Source organism: Loxodonta africana, chromosome 24 (genome assembly GCF_030014295.1).
Source record: "Loxodonta africana isolate mLoxAfr1 chromosome 24, mLoxAfr1.hap2, whole genome shotgun sequence".
In the NCBI taxonomy this organism is placed as follows: Eukaryota; Metazoa; Chordata; class Mammalia; order Proboscidea; family Elephantidae; genus Loxodonta; species Loxodonta africana.
The window spans coordinates 41255125-41275972 of NC_087365.1; positions in this window are offsets into that span (position 1 = coordinate 41255125).

Consider the following 20848-nt stretch of genomic DNA (forward strand, 5'->3'; position numbering starts at 1 on the left):
TGTGGTGTGGCCCAGTGGGAAGGGGTAGAGGTGGCATATGGGGCTAGGTGGGAGGGAGAAAGAAAAGAAAGAAAGAGAAAGAAAAAAAGTGGCACATCAGGAGCTGGCAGGTGGGGCTGGGAGAGATCCAGGATGGTGGTGGGCCAATGGATATCTACCCATGGTGGTATGTGTGTTTGATGGGATGGTGTAGAGGTAGTGTACAGGGCTAAGTAAGAGGGAAAAAGAAAAGGAAGAAAGTGGAAAAATATAAAATGGTGGGGAACAACCTGGTGGGTGGAGTTCGGTGGGACCTGGGGCAGCAACAGGCTGGTAGCTCTCTACCCGTGGGGGTGCTGCAAGGCCTGGCAGGAAGGGGTAGAGGTGGCATACAGGCCTAAGTGGGAGGGATAAAGAAAAGGGAAAAAGGGGGAAAGAAAAAAAAAATTGCAGGGCAGGAGTCGGTGGGTGGGGACAGGACAGACCCAGGGTGGCAGTGTGCTGGTGGCTTTCTAGGCAAGGTGGTGGGAAGGGGTAGAGGTGGAGTATGGGGCTAGGTGGAAGGGAGAAAGAAAAAGAAGATAGGGAGAAAAGTGGTGTGACAGGAGCTGGTGGGTAGGGGTGGGGCAGACTCAGGCTGGCAGTGTGTCATGGCCCATCAGGAAGGGATAGAGGTGGCACATTGGGCAGAAGGGTGAGGGGTGAGAAAGTATGTTTCTCTGGTTACCGGATGCTTGTCTTCTGTTGGTAGCTCCTTGAAATTGCCTTCCTGTACTCCTTGTCTGGGATTGTTGCTGGCTATGTTCCAAGATGGCAATGCTGTGCCATGTTAGTTGGGAGGGGACCTCTGCTTTGTATCTGTCCTTGTTCTCTGTTTTCCTTTGGTTTCTTCTCCTATTTGGTGTTTGATCGTTAGTTCTTTACCCCTTCATTTGATGCTTAGGGTTTTGGGGCTGACATTTTTAGCTGTTTTACTTAGTTTTTTGAGTCTTTGCCACAGAGGGATTGCATGATATGTCTGTCTTGGGTACCATGTTGGCTCCACCTACTCCCCCTTTTATTGTTTTGATGTTGTTGTCATTTACAGATTGACTTCTCTGTTTCCCTGTTTAAAGTCTTATAGCTTTGTTCTATTATTGAGAGGTTGGTATCTGGATGATGCTGTCCTGAGTCCTAGACTCCAATTGTTTTCCTTTAGTTTCTTTTTTGCCCTAGTTCTTTATCTCTTCATTTGATTCTTAGGGTTCCAGGATTGAAGCTTGTATCTGTTATGCTTAGTTTTTCAGAGGGACAGCAGGATGAGTCTGTCTAGGGTGTCGTGTTGGCTCCGCCTTCACCATGCTCTTTAGTGAATAAAGGGCTAAGCTGGAATATTGGGGGTTGGCAAAAGGATGGAGTGAGGTCTCCAAATCTGGGACAGTTCACACCAGACCCTTTGGTGACAAGAGGATAGATAGGATAGTATCTTGGGATCCCCTTCAGCCAGGGGCACCATGAGTCAAGTGGGAAGCCCTGGAGAGAGAGGAGGAAATGGCTTCTCAAAAAACATGAATGGGGCTTCCAAATTAAGATGGCATCTAGCTATGATTTGCCTCTCTCCCTCACAACCCCACTCTGGCAATACTTATGGAAATGCTGCCACTTCTCAATAGCATGGATTCTAGATTTTAACTAGAGTCTGTGAAAAAAATAACACAGTCAATCTGAATACCAGAAATGGTTTTGGTTACATTTTCTGACAGGAATGAAATAATAAAGTTAATATAAAATGGTAGTTAAAAATTCCAAACCCTTGAAAAATAAAAATAAAAACACCTCCTATATCTTTTAAGTCCAAGAGGATATATAATTATGCAGCATAATTATATACATTATGTATAATTTGAACTGTAATTATATATTATTTGAAAATAAGGATGATAAGAACGCTGTATTAAAAACTTAGAGAAAATGGTCAAAGGTATGTTCAAAGGAAAGTTAAAACTTATAATATTTTTAATTTAAACAAGAGAGAATCAAAAGAAATTAAGCATTAAAATAAAATTCAAGATTAATCCAAATAAATCAAGGGGAAGGAAATAGTAAAGATAAAATCAGAAATTAATTAGAAATCAGTGAAAAATAGAATTGATACATAAACCCGCGAGCTAGCTTTTAACAGTGACAATAAAGTAAACAAGCTTCTGGCAATTATAAATTAGAAAAAGAGAAAGCAGAAATGCATAAAATTAAGACTGAGATAAAAGGAATTAAGCATAGACACTCAGGAGATTATACATTCTAAGAATTCTAATATATTTGAAATTGTGTATGATACGCAAATATGAATTACCAGAAATGAACAAAGAAGTAGATCAATTGAGATTTCTTCATTCAGAGACACTGTTGCTTAGTGTGTAAGGGGATATATTTCAGATTCAGCCTGACCTTGTACTATCGGTTATTATGTGACCTCTTTCAGCCTCAGTTCCTCATCCATAAAATGGGGAGAGTAATTTCCCTCTTATAGTGTTTTTTTAAAGATCATATTAAATGATACACATGAAATACTTAGCACAGTGCTGGCCCATCATAATTGTTTACTACGTGGTAGCCATGGACCATTGAGCAGAAATTGGAAATAGGTCATCAAGTACTTTGGGTCCATATGGACTTAGAAATTCATTCCTTCATGTACTTTTCTGAATGTATGTTATACCTCAATTTAAAAAATAATTTAAGTATATTCCTTCCAACTTTTAGGCATTGTTATCTTTGAAGTAATACGAACATAGAGAAAATATGTTTCCATTTGTCACACAGTGATAAAGATAGATGCAACAATCTAAATAAAAGAATGGCAAATTAGATCCATTCATATATGAAAAGAATGATATGCCATGATAAAGTAGGGTTTATTTTGGAAATGCTGGTGATCATCAGTATGTTAGACACTTTATACAGATTAGATTAATTAGTGATCACAGAACCTATGAGTTATTATTATCATTTTGTAGATAAAGTGAAGCAGAGAAGGTTTGATAAGTTAGTCAAGGCCAAGGTAAGCACAGGGCTGAAATTCGACCTACTTCAAACCTTAACAACGCATTCTACTTTATCATCCTAAATCTGATCTAATGAATGCCATGAGTGGCATTTGATAACATTCCAATCATCATTAATGAAAATTCTTCAGTTACTTAGGGTAGAAACACATTTCTATTATACGCTGAAAACTACCCCTTAACCACTCAATACCATGCCTTATGCTTGAGGTGAAATACCAGCTCATTCCCAATAATTTCTTTGATATCTATTTAAAAATTTTTGAAAGTTCTGGTCAATATAATAAGAAATAGGTCAGAAATAAAACATATAACGATTAGAAAAAAGACATTATCTTTATTTGCAAGTGATAAGGTGATCTCTACTGCTTACCCCAAAGAATTAACTGACATGCTAAAAGTACTAAGATAGCCCTGTAATCAAATGTTTAAGACATATTAAAAGTAATTTTTAAAATATACCAACAACAACCAGTTAGAAAGTATAATGGAAAACAACTCAAGTTCTCATTAGCAATGCAAATACAAAATACTAACTTTAATCAGAATTATACACGAAGAAAATGACAGTAATCAGTTGGGAGATATAAACAAAGACTTGAATAAATGGGAGACATACCATATTACTGGTTAAGAACACTCAATGTTATAAAGATGCCACTTCTTCCCATCCTTAATTTATGGTTTTGACTTAATTTTACTTTAAATTTTATTCATAGGGGGATGTCTTAGAATCTAATGACGTGGTTCTGAAATTCATGTGGCTGAATAAAAAAACATCTAATAACAGGTTTTCAGGGGAGTAAAATGAGAGAAAAAACATTTACTAAATATATTCATTGATTCTAAGATTTTCAGAAGCATTAAATTTATATCTTAGAATGGAGGGAATATGATGATCAATAAGTTCAAAACCGTCATGAATCCTTAAATTAAGGCTTTTACTATAGCATATTCTTTGACCCCATAAAATGCAGTAGAATATAACTGAATAATGCATGTTTTCTCTTCAGAGCCTTAATGATTCTACAAATACATGACTAAAGAAATGTATAAAGTAATTGGCTTTTTAAAGCAGGAAATGCAGCTCTTAGCACTTCATAAGAGTTATTGCAAGGGTGAGAAGGAACAGAGGACCACAAAACCATGCTGAGCTCTGAATGCTAGTGGTTGACTGGGCTTGGCCACCAGTTAAATGGGCCATGGCAGAGCAGGTGATTAGAACCCATGCCTCAGTGCAATTAAAATTTACTCTGTCATTGCCTTAGGTTGGTGTTACGGCTTGAATTATGTCCCCGTAAAATGTGTTGGAATCTTAACCCTTATTCTTGGGTATGTAATCCAGTTTGGAAATAAGGGTTTTCTTTGTTAGGTTAGTGAGGCCATACCAACATAGGTTGTGTCCTAAACCTAATCACTTATGAGCCATAAAAAGAACAGATGAGATACAGATTGGGGCACCTATAGGGGAAGACATACCATGTGAGGATAGCCAAGAACCCAGGAATGCCTGGGGCTACGACAAAGAAGGAATCAACACTGCCGAGAACCTGATACAGACTTTTAGCCTCCAGAACTGTGAGAAAATAAATTTCTGTTCTTTAAAGTCACCCTCTCGTGGTATTTGTATTACAGCAGCAAAAAAAAAAAAAAAAAAAAACCCACTGCCATTGAGTCAATTTTGACTCATAGTGACCCTATAGGGCAGAGTAGAACTGCTCCATAGTTTCCAAGGAGCGCCTGGTTAGCAGCCGTAGCACTTAACCACTATGCCACCAGGGTCTCCATTACAGCAGCACTAGGTAACAAAGGAGGAACCCTCGTGGTGCAGTGGTTAAGTGCTTGGCTGCTAACCTCAAGGTCAGCAGTTGGAACCCACCAGCCACTCGTGGGAGAAAGATGTCACAGTCTTCTTCCATGAAGACTGTAGCCTTGGGAACCCTATGGGGCAGTTCTACTCTGTCCTGTAGGGTTGCTATGAATCAGAACAGACTGGATGGCAACAGGTTTGGTTTTTGGTTTTGGTTTAGGTAACTAATACAGTTGGGTTCCACACAAGCAAAGCCTGAGACAGAATTTTTGTGCAAATGATTAGGTTGAAGGAACCATATAAAGAGGTGATAAAAGCAGGATAGAGAAGGGGAACGAGTTAACAATGCCCTTTCACTTGAAGTCTAGCCTATACCTGGTGCCACAGGAAGCCCACACAAGCATGAATCTAGGAGCCTGGAGTTTTCCTGCCTTGAGGCAATGGAACTGGGCTTTTATAAAGTTCCTTTGTGGTCCACCTTTGGCTGCAAGGCCTTGGAAGGGGCCAAAACCTTCCAGGCATCTCAGGTGGGGACACCTGTGAGTCATTAGTGACTAATACTCAAAGCAGCTTGGGGATGGGAAGTGCAGGCAGGTAAGAGTGGTCTGGGCAGGGCACCCGGGCACTTACTGCAGTCACAGAGCAGTCAAGACCAGGAATGATAAAATGAGACACGCCAAATATCTACTATAGAAAGGAAAATGGCTAGAAGAAAATATCAAAATCTTGATAGACATTATTTCTTGGTGATGGTGATTTTTATACTTTAAAAATGATGCCATATTACATAAAATAGGTGCATGCATTACTTTTAGAACAGAAAAGAAAATAGCAACGGCTCTGGGCAGTGGATTTGACCAGATGAACCTGGGATAAGGTCTTGTTTTGCCACTATCTAAAATACGCCATTGAGATGGTTACTTAGCTTGTCTGCACCTCAGCTTTCTCATATGTAAAATGGGTGTGATGCACAATAGTAGACATTGCTGTTGGTCTGATCAGACTCTGTGCCCCCTTTTTCTGTGATGCGACATTTGCCGTTTGCTTTGTAGAACCACTCCTGGCTTACTCCACGTGGTTCTGTTGAGAATCACAGTAGCTCAGATAATCCCACAGTCGGAATTTCTCTCCAGATTTATTCCTTCCAGAGAGTAAGTTCATTCTCTTTTCCTTGAGTCACCTGTGCTGAGACTGTGATGCAGGACCTCCCAGCAGCTATCTGATCTGCTACGTGGAGAAAAAAGCAAAGCTGAGCCTTCTGGTGGCCAAGTCCCAGTTTCCAACCCTGGCTCTTCCAGTCTGTGTCTCTGTGGCTTTTATGCCAGTGAAGCCTTTTTTTTCTTGAGGTGGTTTGTGTTGGGTTCTTGTGACTTGCGACTGAGAGAGCCCAACTAACACAAGGTCTGTTGCTAGGATAATTGTTAATGTCACGCCCCTCATCTGAAACACCTGCTGCTCACTAACTCCAGCCCCTGATGCTCCTCTAGCCCTTAGAGATCTTCTCTTCACTCTCATGCTTTCCACTGCACAGTTTAGCCTTTGCCTCATTGCATGTCACAGGCTGTTAGATCTGAGCAGCCCACTGTATCGCCTACAACAACACATGGTTCATTGGAGCAGTACTAGCTGCTATTGAGTTGATTCCACTCCTGGTGACCCCATGTGTCTCAGAATAGAACTATGCTCCACAGGGCTTTCAATGGCTGATTTTTCAGGAGCAGATTACTAGGCTTTTCTTCTGAGATGCCTCCAGGTGGACTCAAACCTCCAATCTTTGGGTTAGCAGCTGAGCTCATTAATTGTTTGCACCACTTAGGGACTCACAGGTATTCAAAATCATAAAAAGCAGAACTTAAAGACGCCTTGGAAATCAGCATGCCAAGGAAAGAAAAGGAGAAAGAAGGAAAAGAGAGAAGGAAAGGAGACAGAGTGAGAGAAATTATCAGGTCTGTAAGATGGAGAAGCTGAGGTCCAGATTCATGCAGCAACTTGTCCAGGTCGGAGACATGACCAGAGCCAAGCTCCCCCTCCCAGTCCAATGCTCTCGACCCTCTGCACCACCCAAGACAAAATGAAAAACCACATCAACAGGAGGGTTATTTACCTCTCAGTGGAGTTGTAGAGCTGGTTGACAAGATAGAAGATGCAGGAGAGTTTCTTGCTGCCGCTGTTGTATGGTTATTTTTTACTTTTTGTTTTCTAATTTAGGCCCCAATTTCCTGCCTAATGGTGCAATTAGAATCACTGAAGCTCAAGTGTAAACTGAAACCCATCTCATTAAATACAACTGAGAATCCAGGTGAGGTAAAGGAGAGATCGGCCAGCCTGTAACTCTAATTGTCAAAGCAGAACAGCTTCTACCGTTGAATCAAGTCCAAGGTGATATCCTGAGGAGGTGGCAGGGCCCTGGTGTTACTTCCTTAGCACACGGAGAGCAGCTCGCCAGGTCCATAAAACCCAGCATCAATTCCCAAAAGTTAACCGTGGAGAGGGTTAAGTACTGAAGACTTCTAGTCTGTTGGTAAATGGGAGTCCTCACCTGAAAATCAAGAGAACATCTGTCCCTGCCAGAGCGGACTACTTCCTGAGGTCATCTGAAACCCATTTCCAGTAATTCCCCGAGACTCCATATTACTTCCCTACAAGGATCCCTTAAAAATACCCAGGCATGAGCTTGTTGACTTACTACCCTGGCGGGGGGCGGGGGGGTGGGGGTGGGGGTGGGGAAGGATACAAACCAAAAAGACCTATTGGAGGAAGTGGCAAAAAACTTGTTTGAACCCTGGAACAAGTGCATCGTGTAGGGGAAAGGTCATGGCCTTTGGAATCCCACAGAGTGGGGTTGCAGTGGTGATGGTGGTAGTGGGGTCCCTCCTGTGTGACCTCTAACAAATCACTTAACCTCTCTGAGCCTGTTGTTTTTGTACTATAAAAATATGAAGAATAGTGTTCTAGGGAATGGCGTGTTCTGCAACTTGACAACTCAGAAATGCTGGACTTTGCTGCTTCTTAGACTGGCCCTCATGTTTGGTGGGAACAAAGACCCTGATAAAGACAAGCAAGTTCAGCCCAAATCAGAACAACTGCAGAGGTGTACAGATAATCGGCATCCACCCCTGCACAGGCGGCCCCCCTTCATCTTTTCTTCTGAAGCCCCTCAGCACTCTCCCATCCTTTCCCAGCTCCCAGTTCTTCTTTACTAGAAATCAAAGCTGGCCCTATCATCTATGTAACCCCTCTTCCTGCTTGTCCTGTGACCTCTTTATTTCAATCTGGCTGGCAGGGAGCCTATTACTCACTGTCCTTAAGGACCTGCCAATTTCTTTGCCCTCTCCCCCTCCTTTCTTTAATGTCTCCTGGAGGTTCAAATGGAGTCCCTGGGTGGTGTGAATGGTTAGAGCTCAGCTACTAATCGAAAGATTGAAGTTCTAGTCCACCTAGAGATGCCCCAGGAGAAAGGCCTGGTGAACTGCTTCTGAAAAATCAGCGATTGACAAACTCTGTGGAACACAGTTCTACTCTGATATACATGGGGTCGCCATGAGTCAGAATTAACTTGATGACAGCTGGTTTTTGGAAGTTAAGTGCTTTGTGTATAACTCTTAAGGAATGTATCAAACAACACACACACACACGCACACACACAATATAAAGACAGTATAGCATATCCATGAACTCACCACCTAGGTATGCACATTTTGCCAGTGTTACTTCAGAACGTCTTTTAAAAGAAGCAACATCGCAGATCCAGCTATCCTCCTCCTCCTCCCTTCCTCCTTCCACCCTCAGAGGAACCAGAACCTTGAAGTTACTCTATCATTTCCTCTTGTGTGTTAGTACTTCTAGTCATATGTATGATTCTATCAACAATATAAACCACTGTTATTTGTGTTTCAAAAATTTACATATTTAGTATCACACTGTACATATCAATTGCAACTGGCTTTTTTTTTCACACAACATTGTGTTTTTCAGATTTATTCATTTTGATTCATATAAGCTAGCTTTCTTTTTTTACTCTAAGTATATGCGTAAACCACAATGTATCCATTCTCCTGAGAAATATTTAGGTTGCTTCCACTTTTTTCCACTTTAGTATAGAAGTTGCAACAGTCAACACTGACCGTCTCCGTGGGCACCGCTGAGAGCTTGGCTCCTGGTTAGATATCTAGATGCAGAATTGCTGAACTGCACGGCGTGGGTATCGTCAATGTACTAAGTGTTGCCAGGCTGTTCTCCAAAGGGGTGGAATCCGTTTACACTCCCATGAGCAACGCTTGACGTTATCAAAATTTTAAAATTTACAACACTACTGGGCATCAAATCCTTTTTCCTTTTAAGACTTGCTTTCCTCTGTTCACTAAAGGTTGCATTTCTTTTTATGCTTATTACTATTTGGGTTTCTGCTTCTTTGACTTGATTATTCATATCCTTTGCCTAGTTTTATATAATCTATTTTTTTCTTATTGATTCTAGATTCTAGTTACAAGTTACATGGGTTGTAAATATGTTCACCAGGCTTTTAACTTTGCTTATAACTAGTTTCTTTTTGCATTTTGTTTTAGAATTGTATTTTTTGGAAGAATTTTTCTATTTGTCATGTTCGTAATGACTTTTTACTCTTACTAATGATTTTTACCTTAAGGAATATTTCATCTGATAACCATATAGCCACACTAGCTTTCTTTTCCTTAGCAACTGCTAGGGGTATCTTTTTCCATCCTTTTATTTTCAACGTTTCTGTGTCTTGTGTTTTAGGTATATCACTTAAACATCTTACAACTGGGTTATTTTTAAATCCCACTGGGGAGTCTCTGAATTTGAACTCCCTTGTTTCGTGTTTGAAAACTTATTGTCCTTCCTGATACATTTTTATTTCTGTCTTCTTGTGCCTTCAATTTACTGTGCATCTTTTTTTTTTTTTGCATTCTTGTTTTCTCCTTTCCCTCTTTATTTGTCTTTATTACTCTCACCCCATTTTTTGTAGCTCTCCTTGATTTTTATCCTTTTAGTGGTTACGCTTAAATACTTAATATCTGCTGCTGGCTTAACAGTAAGATTAAAGGTAATCAAAAGTTCCACTTTCCTCCCATATGATGCAAAGCTTCAGAAATGCTTTGTTCTTATCAGCCCTCCCATCTTGCACGTAATTATTCTCTACAATATTAGTTTACATTTTTAATACTTTCAACATTTTCATCACCGTCATCATCTTTACTCTGATGATTTTATACATCCGTTGTTTAGATTTACTCACGTGCTTACCTATTTCTTTTTTCATTCTTGCTTCTTGCGTTCACTTTCTTCCTTTTTTGTCATAATAGTGCTTTTCCTTAATTGAATCTTTTCTTTCAGTGGAACATTCCCCTCATGGCTGTTAAAGTCTTAGCCCCCAGTGCCTAGGACCCGTGTTGTAGCCCTTCCCCTGGTCCCCACCCTTTCCTGGCTGGCCTAGGATCACCTCTCTTACTTACCCCTCTGGTTTGTAGTTCTCTCTTAAATTCTGACATCTGAAGAGTCTCCTTTCTTTTAAACTCGGCTGTCTATTTAAAATACTTGTATGTTCTCTGTTTGTGGGGGGAGAGAAGTGTTTAATGGACTCAGCAGAACAGTTCTGGTGACATTCGGCAATGTTTTAGAGTCTTTACATCAAATGAAACAGAAAAAACAAAAGTGTAAAGAATGAAAGCTCCATTTCAGGTTCGTAGAACATATCAATGACTTTCTTCCAATATTTATGTCACCATAAAATGTGTACATATAAATTACAAAGTTTTAAATACTTATTCTTTCTGATTATGAATGGTTGTATCAATCTATTCAATTTCATTTTTTCATGCTTTTCAAATTACAGAACACATGCTGGTTATGCAAGGGAAAAACTAATTATCCTCCTGTCACTCTCCAAGTCCCTGCCAAGATAACCAGTGTTGTCAGCCTGGTGAATGTCCCTTCTTGCTGTTTTCCTTCTAAGAAGATATATACCAACATATTTACACAAATATAGGCATGTATTTGTTTGTACGTCTGTTTGTTTAGCTAAAATGGAATCTGCAACCTGCTTTATTGAATTAAGAGAATTTTGTTGTCCAGAATTCCTTAGAGTTCGTAGCTTTGAAAAAGGGCTTCAAACTGGTTCGTTCTGGTTAGAACGTCTGCTGAGAATTTGCAGGTATAACAAGTTCCCAGGCAATGCTAATGCTGCTGGTTAGGAACCAGTTCTGAGAACCCCTAGTAGAGCAGTGGTTCTGAAAATTTATCATACATAAGAACCACCTTCGGATCTTATTAAAGTGTAGGTTCTGATTCAGTATATCTGGGGTGGAAATACACTTCTCAGTAGGGGTTCTAACTGGACCGGACTTGTCTGAAGCCCTGGTTTGAGAGTTGTCAGATGAACTTAGTCTACCATTTAGCAGAACCCCAAGTCACCCATTTGCTTCCCATTTTTATGGATTCCAAATTGGTTGCCAACTCTCTGGTCTCCAACCTTACACTTGAGGTTTAGCACTGTTTTTTAGATTACTGTATTTTTATGCAAATAATACATGCCTTCTACGATTATTGCTAGCCGTGCCTCTCCTCTGCCCCACAAGATATTTTCATAAGCACTGTTATGCCAATTTTTTTTTTTTTTTTACATAGCAGTGCTTACAAAAATACCTTGTGGGAGGGAGGGCAAACAAAATGTTGGCAAACAAATGCGTTATTTGTGTAAAAATACAGTAGTCCTTTATTCCACCAAAATTCAGGTTCCCATGCAAAAACAAGACAAAAGAAAACTGGATTAGCAGAAAGGGTCTGAAGCTTCATTTGGCCACTACAGGATCGACATGAATCCAAGGGTCACTAGGCTGCAGGTGACACTAGGCCTGGAACAAATAATTTTCAAGACAGACGGCCTGGCTAAACTTTGATTGCTGTGGGTAAAGACAGACGCAGGGCCTGTTTGTCCAAGAATAATCTAGGACAGTGAAGTTTAACTCTGACTGAGCATCAAAAATCGCTTGGAAAATTTTTCTGATTTAATTTGTCTGGACTGAGGCCTGAGCGTTGGCATGAATTGATTCTAATGTTTAGCCAGTATCAAGACAGAATAAGACCAAGGATAGCATGCTGTGACTCACCATCAGAGGCTGTTTGTTTGGGACCACTGGCTCTCAACCCAGTTCTTAGAGGCATCTAGATTCAGCCATGGTGTGAGGAAAAAGCTCTGAACGTACAGTAAGAAGACCTAGAGTCTAGCCCCATTTTTGTCACTTATTTGTTGTATGACCTTCAACAAAACATTTCCTCCTCTGAATCTCTGTTTTCTCATCTGTAAACATGGAGTTTTAGGATCTGCGTTTCACACGGTGATTGTTATGATCAAAACATAAAATGTTCTTGCAAGTATTTTTTTGTGGATTTCAAGGCTGTATAGAAATGTTGAGCATGAAGTCACTTCTAGGTCTAAGATTTTCTGTTTCTCTAAAGAAGCCATTGACCTTTTCTATCATGTGGACCAGTGAATCCAGTAAAAAAAAAAAAAAAGTGCTAAATATCACTGTGAATGTTTTGATTTTCTGAAATGCCTCCATCAAAAGCTCTCAGAGGCCAGTAATTTTGGCCAGATTTAGCAAAGTGACTTAAATAATGAAGGTAATTATTCAGATCGCTCTGGTCTATGGATTATTTCCCCCAGAAATATCCAAATAATTTAGCTCAATATCAATTTCGATTAAAATTATCTACATTGTTGGTGCAAGGTCCACTCTTCTGTCTTCTAATGTAAATGAGGAGCTTCTAAAAAAAGAATTCAGACCTTTGAATGAGGGTTTGTAAATGGTCTGAGTAAACTTGCCTTTGTAAATGGTTTAGTCTCATAGTCAAACTGTTTAAATATCATGACAGAGAGTAAAAAATCCCTGAAAATTTAAATATCATTGTGAGAAGGCTGTATTTTGACATACCATGTAATTTTAACACACCAAATATTTTTTAGAGCAACAATTACATTCTTCACTGGGGCATAAGATCCCGAGTGTGTGTGGATATTTTTCAAGAGGTTGTTGCCATAGCATTTGGATCATGTGATTAGACAACATCCAAACAGGTGGTCCTTTCAGAGCTGGAAATTGTCCAGCATTATCAACATCACCTCAACTGGAAGGAAATTGCCAAAAATGAAGTCTGGCCTTTTCTGTGTTCTTATAAAAGACATTTCACCCTTGGCCCTCTTTATCTATGTAAAATTTTCCCACTATTCTCTTAAAAAATGAAAAGGACTCAACAGAAATTGTGTATTTCTCTTCTGGTACAAATTGACTCACAGTTGTAAATCAGCCTCAAGATAAGTGAACAAAACCATCAGTTCATCACTGTCTTAAGAGGTGGTCAGTGTATTAGTTTCGTAGGGCTGCTATAAAAGCAAAACAAAATACCACTAGCTGGGTGGATTTAAACAACAGAAGTTTATTGTCTGAGTTCTGGAAACTGACAGTCCAAATTAGGGAGTTGGCATGTTTACTCCATCTGAAGGCTCTGAGAGAGAAACTGTTCCATGCCTCTCTCCTAGCTCTCAGTTGCCTCCCAGCAACCCTTGGCGCTCTTTGGCTTATGGATGCCTCTTCACATGGCTATCTTCACATCTGTGTGTCTACTCCTGCTTTATAAGGACTCCAGTCATACTGGATTAGGACTCATCCTAATCAGTATGACCTCATTTTAATTGATAACATCTTCAAAGACCCTATTTTCAAGTAAGGTCATATTCATAGGTTCTGGGGATTAATCTTCAACATATCAATTTGGGGGACACAATTCAATCCAAAACTGTCAGGTATGCAGCATAAGGAAATCGATCTATTTCTTCCTCTTGTCAACACTATGGCTCTGAAGGAAGGAGTGAGCTATTGAAGAGACTGAATTTTGGCTAGTGAGTTTGTGCATGGCCCTGTTCTTTCCTTAGCTGAACTTGAACGACATGAAAGACCTACAGCTCCTTTCTCTTTAGTCATCCAGAAAACATCATAATGCCATTTTTCTCTCTCTTTATCTGTATATGTGCCATCGGCTAGGAAGGAAACGAGCATTTTTTTGAGCCACTAGTATGTGCCACTCATCCACATTGAGCCAGGGGGTTTATGTAGATTATCTCAATTAATCATCACAAACTTTCTTTAAAGTAGATGTTATCATGCCCATTTCACTGATGACAGACTGAGGTTTTGAGAGGTTATGTAACTTGACAAAAGCCACCTGGCCTGATAACCAGAGGATTGGGGTATATATGACTCCAAATCCCTGTTTTGTTCCCTATACGAGGTAAGGAGGGTATATTTTCTGAACCAAAAATACCAATGTTAGATTTTCATTTGGCAAAAAGGGTATAAGATATTTGTAATTGTGGCTTTCCTAGCAATCCAGAAAGTAGATGAGGTATGTTTCAGCTCTGGCTTCATTTCCCACTCTTTGTCTTTCTCAACTGCTATTGGCTAGGTCAAAGATGGGTCCCACCTGTAAATACAGGGCAAATTTGATTGCAAAAGTTGATGTCAGTGGGAACAGCTGACTAAAAGAGCAGCAAACTCGGTAGGTGATGAGGCAATGATATGCCCTGCTTTAGCTGGAGATTGTGGTTGCCATGAACGCACATCTGATTGATAGGATTGATCATTTTATTCATTTCATTCAATGAACATTTACCAAGCATCTACCATAAATCAGATAATATTGAAGGTACTAGAGAGTGATGAACAAGGCAGAAATCTTTACATTTATGGGGTAAAAGACAGACATAGCACTGAGGATAAAAAAGATAATATCTGTTGTCAAAGATTTTTCAATCAAGCTGGAGAATCAAACATGTGATCAGCTAGCCTGATTAGCAGGTAATGAAACTAAGTGCTAGAGGCGCAGGCAAATAGCTAGGGGAGCACAGAAGGAGATGGTGAAAGAGGGTGGTTAGTTTTGATGGTGGATATTCAGGATATTCGTTTGGGCTAGGACATTTTAACTATGCTTTAAACCACGGGAAGGTAGTGAGGGGAAGTGTTCTGAACTCTGCTACAGAATCCTGGGTACTCTTGAAAGTTGTTGTAATCCAAATATATTCCAGGGTTCCAAATGGACCAGTCTCCCATAGTATTATATTCCCAGGAGTAGTCCAAAAACCAATACGCCTACTTCTCACTTATCAACTACCTTGTTATCTAATATTTTGCATTTACAGTAGTAAAAAATCTACTATCTGACTATTCTGTGCACTAATGATGTACATTTGGCAGTGACAAACACCAAGGTACGAGGCGAGAGTAATACTGGCTGTGATGGCTATGGTTGTGTGTGAACTTGGTTATGTGTCAACTTGGCTGGGCCATGATTCTCAGTGGTTTGGCAATTATGTAATTTGATGGTTATGTAATAATGTAGTCATCCTCCGTTTTGTGATCTGATGTGGTCATCCTCCATTTTTTCATAATGCGGATTTTTGCATAATGACCTGGTTTTTGGAACCTAACCCTGGCAATAAGTAAGGAGTGGGTATAATTAATTATAAGTGCTTCAGGTCTATAGTTAGTCTCTTAAGGAAATACCAAAGAGGAAACACATCTTTATTGCAGAGAAAAAAATCAAACATTTCTCTCTCTAGATCACCGTCTTTATTAACAACCTCCATCCAGATGGCAGCTTCTCCCACCAAACTCTCTCTTTTTCTTTCTCACCTTCCAACCATTCTGTCTCAGTTCATTTTTAAAGTATAATGTTTTGGCTTCATTGACTTCTATTAATGTTTTCTCTCGTTGGCGTATTATTCATATTCTCCACAACAAACATGATTTTAAGGATCTTCTCAGAAAGCAAAAATCTGTTTTTCCTTAGAATCCAGAGGGAGAACAGACAATTGTGAATAGTTACATATTAATTATAACTATGTGAATTGCTTTCTTTCACAAGGACCATCTTTTAACAGAATCCCAAGTACCTGGGAGTTTATACATAGTTGTCTTTTGAGAATTCTGTCTCTGAGGGAAGAGGCCTTAAACCTTGACATTTTACAATAGGTGTCCCAAGTTCAGGGGCCCCGCTTACCTGATATCCCTCAGTTCTTAATCGGGGAATAAATGGCATTGTTCAACTCTTGCCTTTTATCCATTCTAGACCTCACTGGGGGCTAGAATAAAATCACTTTCTATTTCAGTGTGGGTGACACTAGCAACCACAAAAAATAAACACAAATATTTCAGTGGCTTAGCACAGTAAAAGTTTATTTCTCTCTCACCTGAAAGTCTAATACAATGTTCTTAGTTGGCAGGTATCTTTCTCCCATGTGGTAATTCAAGGATCCAGGCTGTTAGAGGCTCTGCCATCATTAATACATATCTTCCAAGCTGATCCTCTGGGTCATTTCTATTCCAGGAAACCCAAAGTGAAAAAGAACATGGGGGGTACACAGGTGGGTTTTCATGGGCAAGTCCAGAAAGTAGCATGGCTCACATTCCATTGACAAGAACTCAGTTAAGTGGTATCTCAGACTGGGTTCCCCAGAAGCAGGCCCTGAGATGAGGATTAATGTGTAGATGACTTCTTTAGGTATTCCTAGGAGAAACCAGTAATCAAGGAGGCAGCATAGGGAAGGGGAAGATCACACAGGTGGTTGTAATTTCAGGCTAAGTCCCAGAGCTGGCCTGATCTTGTGGGGAGCGCTGGAACATAACTTACCATGTACCTTAGAATACATCCCACCTCAAAGCAAGGGGTCTAGGCCTTTATCCTACGGCTAAGGGCTGCCACAGGGAACATAAAATATCAGGCATTTAGGACTTGCTACATGTACATGTAAAAAAAAATTTTTTTTTTACATGTACAGTGCTCCATTAGACAAGGACACAATCAGAAGAAAGTTGCAAATATAAGCCCTTGGAATCAAACCCCTCTGAAACAAGAGGATGGGTGCACAGAAATAATAAAGGAATTAAAGGGGATCGGGCAAAGCATATGTCTAGACCTACCTACTTACCTATCTACATATCTGTCTGAGAAAATTTGAGAACCCCTGAGGGATTCACAGACATCAGCTTGAGAAACACTTTCTTGGCATATTTCCTCTATGGGTCAGAATTGACTCAATGGCAACGGGTTTGGTTTGGTAGCTGTTCTACCAAGTTACCATAGCTCTCTTTCTCGCTCTGTCTTCCTCAGCTGTTTCTCACCCTCCTCCATCCCCTCCTCTCTCCCTTTCTTCAGTGACCAAAATGCCTGCATAGTCCTTTGATCTCTGCATTGTCTGTCCAAACTCCCGGCAAGGCAGGCTGTGTTGCTGGCTCTAGGTTCTGCAGAGAAACAGCTTGTTTAAATCTCCAGCAAGCCTCTGTCCCATTCCGTGGGCTGGGGTGATGGATGGAGGCAATTATGTTCAGCGCTCTTTCATTAGGGCCCCACCAGCCCCAGGTACTAGCTGGCTCTCTGCAGGGCTGGTTAATTACGGTGTGGAGCAGCAATGGTAAGAGCCCCACTGCCAGTGCCGGTGAAGTCAGGGGCACAACCTCAGAGGCTGAGCACTGAGACTCGGCAGCTGCCCAGGGCCAGTTCATTCCAACGGGACCTTGTTTGGCTTGGTCCATGACTGGGGTCTTGTACCTCCAGACCCACATCTTGCCCTGTCCAGGGACTTCATGTCCATGTGCAGCACCCACTGGCTTTGAGTGCCTTTCTTATAGCCATAAGTTTGAAGTCTGGAGCCAGATTGCTTGGGTTCAGCTTCTGGGTCTGTAATTTGCTAGCTGGGTGATCTTGGGCAAGAACTTATTCTCTGTGCTTCAGTTTCCTCATGTGTAAAATGGGCACAATAATGGGACCTACTGTACAGGGTTGCTATGAGGGTCAAATGATACTATTCAGGAAAAGTACTTATCATTGTGCTTGGCACATAGTAAGAGTCCAGTAAATGTTAATTGTTATCATGTGTGTTAGGTATATCACCTTTTTCAATCTTTAAAATAAACCTGTAAGGTCAAAAATATTGAGCCCATTTTACAATTGGAAACAGAGGGCCAACCATAAGAAATTACATGGCTAGAAAGTAAGAGAGCCAGGACTGGTATTGAAGGATTTAGACTCTAAGCTCAGTGCTCCTTTCACTGTCCTCTGCTGAGTACCTTCTGGCCGCCTCATCTCTTTGACTCATGAAGCTAGGATTGCCGTACTGTCTCCTTTGCCTCCAAACTTCCATTTCCACTCACTCAGTTATTGTTGCTGTTGTTAGTTGCTGCAGGAAAAAAAAAAAACTTTTTTTTTTTTGCTGCAGAGTTGGCTTCAATTCGTGGTGACATTATATATAACAGAATGAAATGTTGCCCGGTCCTGATCCATCTTCGTAGTCATTGGTATGTTTGAGCCCATTGTTACGGTTGTTGTGTAAACCCATCTCACTGAGGTTTCCCTCATTTTTGCTGAACCTCTACCGAATGGGATATCCTTTTCTAGTGATTGGTCTTTCCTGATGACATGTCCAAAGTAAATGAGCTGAATGAAGTCTCACCATCCTTACTTCTAAGGTGCATTCTGGTCGCATTTCTTCTAAGACTGATTTGTTCAAAGGCTACACACCAGGTGGTTATTATGTAATAGCTACTTCTGGGGAGAAGAAAAGGATAGGTAGCAGTTAATGGGGGGACTTCCACATTTTATTTTACATATTTGGCATACCTTTAATTTTTTTATGACATTGCATTTATACATCTTTTCTTTTGTTAATACAATGAGGGGGCAGGACTTAGGGTGACCTTCTCTTCCTGGCTACCCCAACTTGCCTCAATGGGTTGGGAGAGGAGTCAGAGGGGCACAAAAGAACAAGGGACCTCTCTCAAGCCTTCATGCCCTGGCCCTTTAAGGCTCTTAGTTTGGAACTGGTTCTAGCTATTTGAGCCCCAGCGGCCACCCAGACTACAGTCTAAGGTGTCAGACTAGATTCATTTATCTTCCCTTGTCTCCAGCAATTCCTTCTTTGGCCTACATTTCATGGAAGACTGCAGGAGCTGAGCTCTAGGAGAAAAAATGCTTAATGAGAAACTGGGAGGAGGGCATAGTTCTACCAGTTGGGTGGCTGGGTGATCTCAGTTCACAGGCAACAACTGCTGGATTTTAGAAAAACCAACTGATTTCTGCTTTGTTTCACTTTGGTCTCTTCTTTACCAGAGAACTGATTTTGTTGACATTGTTTTCAACATCATAGAGCTTGAAAGGGCCTCCAGTGACATGGTTAATTGACTTGGTCTTCTGGGTTGTATTCTTGAAATACTTGGGGAAATGATTTTCTGATAATACCCCAAATTAGTAAACAGGGGAAAGTCTGACCCTTTATTTCATTGTTACCAGAGTATGTATACATTTTACCAAGATAATTTTCTTCCTTGTAGGGTGTAAAAACAAAAACAAAAATCAAACCTGTTGTTGTCAAGTTGATTCTGACTCATAGTAACCCTATAGGACAGAGTAGAACTGCCCCATTGCGTTTCCAAGGAGCAGCTGGTGAATTTGAACTGCTGACCTTCTGGCTATCAGCCATAGCTCTTAACCACCGTGCCACCAGGGTTCTTTTTGTAGGGCGTAGTGGTCTGTAAAGTTTATTTTAGGAGCAGAGAGGTAGAAGAACTGAGAATAATGGCTACCTGGCCATCAATATTTTAAAGAAAGGAGGTAACAGGTGAAGGCATCTTGAAACCCATACTCAAGCATGACTTAACCCTAGGCCTTACTTCACAACTTGCCGAGCCTCTCTCCCTGTCTCTGAAGTTTTCTCTTTCCTTCTCTTTCTTACCAATTTTCCTCTCTTCTGTAACTCTCCCACTCCTTTTCCTTTGTATTTCTCTCTCTCTCCTTCTCTTGGGTCTCTTCTTTTTCAACCAGGCCCTGTCTGTGTGTTGTTTGCTTTCTTCTCCTCTCCCGTCTCTCAGCCTCTTTGCTTACTTCTTTCTCCTGCATAACTTCCTCCCTGTTCCATTCCTTCCCTTTCATTTTGTCCTCTAATTTAATTTGTCATAAATTGAAAATTAAATACATCTATACCCTTGCTATATTTTTGAAATAGTATTTTTCATTTTCTGTTCTGGATAAATGGAGTTCGTATTTCATTCTCTCTGAATTACAAAGAAAATTACATCCCAAGCAATACCAACCCTAAACTGATTTCTGTATGGGACTCTTGACTGATATATTGTTCTTTTTTTTGGAAGGTGGGAATCAGGGGCCCTTGATCAAGGGAGTTCCTAAAACTTCTTGGAGTGTAACAGTTTTAAATCTGATTCTGATTTAGATTTTGGTGAATTTAGTGATTACATAGTAATGACATTGAAGAAATGTAAGAGGAATCCATCTGCAGATCTGGCTTTTGCTGCTTTAGCAGCCCAACAGCTGATTCTCTTTTTCCTTAAGTATTGTTCAGGGGGCACAGCAAAGACAACTAGGCCTAAAAACCCAAACTAAACCCATTGCCATGGAGTCCATTCTGACTCATTGTGACCGTATGGGACAGAGTAGAACTCTTCATAGGGTTTCCAAGGCTGTAATCTTTACGGAAGCAGACTGCCACATCTTTCTCCCTCAGAGTGGCTGGTGGGTTTGAACCTCCAACTTTTCGGTTAGCACCCTAGCACTTAACCACTGCACCATTAGAGTTGAGAGATATGAATTTGGACCCACAATCAGTCATTTACTAGTTGTCAAACTCTAGGCAACTCCACCTCTTTGAGGCTCAACTTCCTCATATGTAGAATGAAACCAATATAGCTATTATGTGGGCTTATAATGATCTAATAAGAAAAGTTGTATGGAATTGTGTGACTCACAGAAGGAACGTAATCAGTTGGACCAATAAGCAACATCATGATAAATGGAGACAGTATTGAAGTCATCAAGGATGTCATTTTACTTGAATCTACAATCAATGCCTATGGAAGCAGTAGTCAAGAAATCAAACGATGCACTACATTGGACAAATCTGGTGCAAAGACCTCTTTAAAGTGTTAAAAAGCAA